The sequence below is a fragment of the Phascolarctos cinereus genome, unplaced genomic scaffold (assembly GCF_003287225.1).
Source record: "Phascolarctos cinereus isolate Bilbo 61053 unplaced genomic scaffold, phaCin_HiC Scaffold_5;HRSCAF=322, whole genome shotgun sequence".
Lineage (NCBI taxonomy): Eukaryota > Metazoa > Chordata > Mammalia > Diprotodontia > Phascolarctidae > Phascolarctos > Phascolarctos cinereus.
The window spans coordinates 247,589,541-247,596,509 of NW_027555958.1; the positions used below are offsets into that span (position 1 = coordinate 247,589,541).

The 6,969-nt window shown below is 40.9% G+C and overlaps 2 pseudogenes; one reads left to right on the forward strand and one right to left on the reverse strand.

The window, feature by feature from the left end:
- The first annotated feature begins 339 nt into the window (after positions 1–339).
- On the forward strand, positions 340–1,394 carry LOC110199415 (PEST proteolytic signal-containing nuclear protein pseudogene; annotated as a pseudogene).
- Positions 1,395–5,555: 4,161 nt separating this feature from the next.
- On the reverse strand, positions 5,556–6,584 carry LOC110199365 (inosine-5'-monophosphate dehydrogenase 2 pseudogene; annotated as a pseudogene).
- Between the last annotated feature and the right edge of the window lie 385 nt (positions 6,585–6,969).

Below are 6,969 nucleotides of genomic sequence, written 5' to 3' on the forward strand. Positions count from 1 at the left end.
GAGGCAGATGGCATTTGAACTGAGATCTTTCTGACTCTAGACCTAGCATTCCATCTACTGTCACACCTGGCTGCCTAGAGGTGAATTCTATGCCCAAGGTCCTATAGGTAATGTCTGAGGTGGGGCTTAAATGTGACCCCACAGATACTTCTTGCATCTTAATAGTCTATGGGAAGTTCCTCTCTCAACTCTGGGAGTCTATAATTTTAGGAGTCTAAGAAATTCATTCTCTACACTCCTGGGAGTGGAGTGAAAGTTGGTGACTATGAGCTGGGGGTTGGAGTGGGAGATGGGAACAGCCTGAATCCAAAGACTCCTCTTTCTGTCTCCCCCAGATACTCATGGATAGTCTTTTTCTTCTCATGGGCTTCAAGGTCCCTCTCCCTGAAATCAATATACTTTCCAGGTCCTCAGAACCTAAGAAGAAACAGCAACAGCCAGGATTTGGGGAGGAATATTTCTTTTTCATTTCAATTTAATCCACTAGGAACAGGGAGCTAGATGCCTAACTCTCAGCAAGGAGAGTCAAGTTTCTAGGCTGGGTGTTGGGGCAGCAAGATGCTTAAGCCTTAAGAATTCGCTCCACCAGAAAATGGCGGACGGGAAAGCGGGAGAGGAGAAGCCGGAGAAGCCGCAGCAAGCAGGAAGCGCCGGAGGACCTGAACAAGACGCAGAAAAACCTGTGAAAACTAAGACTGTTTATTCCAGTAATGGAGGGGAAAATTCGAGTCGCAGCGCAGAGAAGCGATCAGCTGAAGAAGAAGCCGAAGACCTCTCATCCAAGCCAGTGCCCGCAAAGATAGCCAAGTTTGGGTTTGCCACAGGCAGTCAGACGGCAAAGAAAGCGCCAGTCATATCCATCAAACTTGGAGCAAGTAAGCCTAAAAACACTGTTCCAACTCTTGCCCCTAAAACCCTTTCAGTAGCAGCAGTTTTCAATGAAGATGATGATAGTGAACCGGAGGAAATGCCTCCAGAAGCAAAGATGCGGATGAAAAATATTGGAAGGGATGCACCAACATCAGCTGGACCAAATTCCTTCAATAAAGGAAAGCATGGATTTTCTGATAACCAGAAGCTGTGGGAACGAAATATAAAATCTCACCTTGGAAATGTCTGTGACCAAGATGATGACTAAATGATGTGTTTCAGGATTTGGGTATGGGGTGGGTGTGATGTTAAAAGGAACAGTTTTTTTTTTAAGGAGAAAAAAAAAGAATGATATAAGCCTATCTTTGGAGCCACTTTTAGAAAATTGAGTGGTGTACTAAGAAATGAAAGTTTGAAATTAGAGGTAATTTATGTTTTATATACAGATTTCAAGACATTTGCTAATTTTGTAGTTTCATGTGATTAGTTTCAAAAGGTTACAGATAATAAAGAAGTCAGAAATGGAAAAAAAAAAGAATTTGCTCCACCAAAGACCTCCTCATTCTCCTCATTTTTTCCTTCTTCTTCATTTTCCCACAGAACCTGTGTCATTTATAGCTACTACTAGGTCAGGGAGCTCATGATTCCTCCATCCTCCTTCCTTCTTCTTTCAGGGAAGGGGGGCATTGGGTCCGCTTGTTACTTGGACTTGGGGGAGCTTAAACAAGCTTATGTGTTAGGGTTGGTGGTGGAGAACATTAGAGAAGGAAGAACTCCACCTCTTATGAGGGGATCAAAGTTGCCAGAACAAAGGAAATCGGCTGTCAGAGCCAGAAAGGCAAGAACTTGTTTTCTTTGAAGATTTTTCATGTAATGGAAAGGATGGGCTAGGAGTGATGAGGAGGAGAGAAGACAATTAGCAGGTGGGGGTGGGGAGGAAGAAAGAAGAGGGAGAGGGAGGGCCAGGGCTTAAAGAGACCAGAAGGTGAGAGGAGGAATGGGGTGTGGTGTGTCTGGAAGTCTGGATGTCTAGTTAAAAGAAAATCAGAGATTGGGGAGAGTAGGGCCATGTGATAAGACAGAGTTGAAACTCTTTTTCCTGGCATTCAATGCCATCCACAATCTTGTATCCTTTTATCTTTCAAGTTGTATCTCATGTACTCATTTCTGCATACTCTTTGATCTAGCTAAATTGAATAACTTTCTGCTCCCAGAATAGTCTCTGTACTTTCCCTTCTCCATATCTTTGGTTACACTGTTCCCTGTGCTTTATATGTACTTCCTTTCCTTTTCCTGTTGATTTCCTATCCATACTTTAAAATTGAATTCACGTGCTACTTTCTCTAGGAGCCCTTTTCTGATTCCCCTACTTCCATTCCACTGGCATCAATCATTTAATCAATCAATCAATCAATCAATCAAACACACTTAGTAAATACTAAACAAAGACAGCATAATTGTGCATACAGTATAGTTCTCAAAGGGTCCATGGGAGTTCTCTTCTAGGGTATTCCAGTTGACTCCATTCACTCTCAATGCAAATCTATGACTTACTATGTTCTAGGTATAGGTGTCGAAGATGCAAATACAAATCTTAGTCCCTGCCCTTGAGAAGTTTACATTCTAGAGTATCAGAGGTAGACAATATTCATGGTCAAAGCATCTTGGGTCTAGGCTAGGCAGCCAGAACCATAGGGCAATATATTAGCTTGCCCTTTTGAGTGCGAGGAATTGAACCGATTATTGTACCTTGAGCAAGAGGCATAAACGGGGAATAGAGGCTGGACCAATGAGTTGAGGCTGCCAACTGGGCAGATGCTAGACCTTGGTATACTGGTGGATGGTCAGATGGGATGAAGCATACTCTGAGGTCAGTTAGACAGGGAGCAAGGGGAGATTTGACTCATCCTCCAATTCGAGGTAGTTCTGCCCCCAACCGTATTCCAAATCTGAATGGATTAACTCCTCTTCCCATCCCCCACTCTGAGTAGGGAAGAGTCTCTGAAGGTATAGGAACAGTCTCTGTCCCCTGTTGGGAAATACGGTCATCTCATATAGCACTTTGTTTTCCAACGTTCTAATGTAAATATCAGACAATACAATATAACCTCTGTTTTGCCCTGTCTTTTAGATTGCAAGTTCCTTAAAGACAGAAAATGTCTTATCTAGATTTTGCATCTCTCTTGAAATCTAGCACAGTGCTCTGAACACAGTAGGCACTTTTTTATATCTGTTTTAGGAATGAATAAATGGTGAAGGCCTAGGTCCCATTTCTGACTCCATAGGACTGATGGATTTAAGTAGATATGTTTTGTTTTGATACAGCAGACAAACGTGAACAATTTTGCAAATAAGCCACCCCCAAAATATATTCATAGGAGTTTAGAGCTGGAAGAGACCTTTGAGGTTATCTAATCTAGCACCCTCATGGCAAAGATGAGGAAATCGAGAGGTGAAACTTGCCTAAGGTTACAAAGAAATGGCAAAGTCAGGATTTGATCCCAGGTTCTCTGGGCACCCACGTACTAAATCCATTGGTATTTCTAAAACAACTGAGCAAAACTGCATGAAAGAGGGATTGCTTCTAACACTCTCTAAAAGGACAGGGAATGTTTTGGGAGCAGAAAGCTATCCAATTTGGCTGGAGCATAGAATGTGCAGAAATGAGTACATAAGACACAACTTGAAACATAAAGGGTAACCTTATATCTTTGACATTAAAAGCAGATTAGGACTAGGAAAAGGAACAGATTCATATGTGCACACACACACACACACACACACACACACACACACACACCTAAAAGATCTTTAATATAAATAAACAAAGGAGTTCAATTCAACAAACACTTAAGCATCTACTCTGTTTTTAAGCCCTGCACTAAACCCCAGGGCTAGATTTAGATGGTGGCTGTTTACTAAAGCACCTAGAGATGTATAACTATGACTTTTCCAATCTTAATTTGTCAAAAACATAACTTTTAAAAACAGATTTTAACAACTCTGAGGTACCACCTCACACCAATCAGATTGGCTAATGACGAAAGGAAAATGATAAATGTTGGAAGGGATATGGGAAAACTGGGGCACTAATGTACTGTTGGTGGAGTTGTGAACTAATCCAACCATTTGGGAGTGTAATTCAGAACTATGCTCCAAGGGCTATAAAATTGTGCATACCCTTTGATTCAGCAATACCACTGTTAGGTCTGTATCCCAAAAACATAAAAAAAGGGAAAAGAACCTATTTGTACAAAAATATGTATAGCAGCTCTTTTCGTGGTAGCTAAAAAGTGGAAATCGAAGGGATGCCCATCAATTGGGGAATGGCTAAAAAAGCTATGGTAAATGATTGTGATGGAATATTATTGTGCTATAAGAAATGACAAGCAGAATGGTTTAAGAAAAACCTGGAAAGACATACATAAATTGATGCAAAGTGAAGTGAGCAGAACCAGGAGAATGTTGAACACAGTAATAGCAATATTGTGCAATGAAGAATTGTGAATGACTTCCCTATTCTCAGTAATACAATGATCCAAGACAATCCTAAAGGACCAATGATGAAGCATACTACCCGCCTTCAGACAAAGAAGTGATACTATCTGAATATAGACTGAAGTATGCTATTTTTTTCCTTTTTTCTTCCTTTCTTTCTTTTTATTTGAGTCTTCTTATACAAAAAGACTGATAGGGAAATGTTTACATGATTGCACATGTGTAAACTATCTCAGATTGCTTACCATTGTAGGGAAGGGAAAGAGAAAGGAAGGAGGGATAGAATTTGGAACTCAAAGCTTTTTAAAATATATTTTAAAATTGTTTTAACATGTAATTGGGGAAAAATAAAATATTATATTTAAAAAAACAGGTTTTGACCTTCACATTAGGTAGCTACTACGATGCTGCTACGCATCTTTGACAATAATAATAATCATTTTTATAGTACTTTAAGGTTTGCAAAGTGCTTTTCAAGTATTATTTCATTTGCCCCTCACAACAACCCTGGGAAGTAGATGTTATTATTATCCTCATTCTTATAGATGAGGAAACTGAAGCAAACAGTAGTTAAGCGGTTTGCCTAGAGTTACATGTCTAGTAAATGTCTGAATTAGGATTCAGATTCAGGTCATTGTGATTCCAAGTCCAGCACTCCATGCACTGCACCATCTAGCTGCCTGGTGCGAAGGAAGTCCGTGAACACTGTCTTCCCTGAGGAGATGACTTCCTTTCAAATTTCAGCTCCCCTTTTTTCTCCCTCTAGGAAATTATGGCTCTGACTTGTACTCTTAGTATCAATAGCTTGGCAGGGGTACTGGAAGAGAGTGATCAAGAAGGGAATGAACCTTTGAATGGAGTTTGTCCTACACAGACTCAGTTATACCTTGAGTCACTTTGATCTTGTCCACTTCACTGAAACAGCCATTCTGGTTGTACATGTTCTTGTCCATAGTATCCAGTGAGCCCATTCCTTGCAATTTCTTTAGATAGATCCTATCAGAGAAATATATGCCTGTGATGGTTGCCAACAGAGAGGCCATCATCACCGTAGAAGCCAAAAGGGTAAGGTCTTTGGCAATGTGGTCCAAATTCCAGATGGCACAATCAGCACTTATTGGGAAACTAAAGCACTGTGTATATTCTGAGATCTAGCCTATTACTGTAACCTAAGAACACTCACATACCTACATCCTACATGATACTGATAGAGTCACTGCCCATGCAAACCCACAGGACACCCATTCCAGCTCCAATAGTTTTGTTGCCTGTATAGTTGTTACCAAATTGCCACCAATAACTAAGAGATTGTGGCATTTATCTTTGAATTACTTGATCGTGTTAATTTGGAAGATGGCATTTCATTGGGAAGAGTCCCTCACAATTACACTGACATCAGCCTGGTCCAACAGGTCAAGCTTGTCCTCATGGGTGCCAGTAGCAACCCCCATGTTGAAGCTGTTTTTGGTGTTCTTGGAAAACAATGGGTAATCCAGGTTCCTCTTCAGATCATTGTACAGATCATGATGACCACTAGCTTATCATCCTTGACCAGAACAAATGTCTTTCCTTTCTTGCCCCACGATAGGATTCCATTACCTTCCTTCAGTGTGACCCTTGTAAGAGTCAACATTAAATCCTTTCACTTTGTTATGATCTCACCTAGGAAGCAGTCATGCTCCTCTTCCTTAAAAAACAGTCCATATCTCAAGATAATACCCACTAGGTGGCTGCTGATCTTGCCAGTGTCAGTGATGGGGTGCCCATAGACTGCTATGCCTTGGCATCAAACACATATCAAGGCTTCAAATGCATCTTTGATTTGAACTTTGGAACTCAGGACCACAGGATCAGTGATAAAGCTTAGCTTATCTTTTTTTCACTTTTTTCACTTTTTCAGCCTGGAATTCTAGGGTGTGATTGTGCTAGATAAAGCCAATATGCCTCCTGCAAGTGCCCATAGCCGTGGCCATTCTAGTTTCAGCAATTGTGCCCATTGGGGGTGAAACTAGTGGAGTCTTCAGGATTATCTTCTTGGTCAGAGCTATGGTCAGGGTTACTTGAACAGCAGTCAAGTCAATGTAGTCTGGGAGGGTGAGGAAAGCTGAGGAAGTGAGCCCCTCCCTGAAGTCAAAGAGCTGGAGCACCATGAGAATGTTACCAGTGCTGCTGCCAATCAGATGGACCAGGGAAGGAGAGAGGAAAGTCTCCTTCATGGATCTGATGCTTCTCCCACAGAAGAAGGCGTCTATGACAGCACTTTCCTTTTATGCCTTCTGTTTCAAACTATTGACTCATACTGAGCTTGTAGCATATGAAAAGCCCCAGATTTTCTTGATAAGAAATTCATTTGACTCCATTTCCACCACCTGGGACTTACACAACTAGTTATGGTTTTTTTGTTTTTGTTTTTAGCCCTTGTTTTCCTTCTTTATATTTTCTCTTCTTCTTCTTTTCCATTTCATCATAGTGAATATGACATAGCTGATTCTTGGCTTGGATCATGTGGGTGCTCTTTAGAATGAGGAACTCTAGGGCTTAATGGAAGAGAGAAGATTGATTATTTTTATTTATTTATTTATTTATTCTTCTCCCCATTGA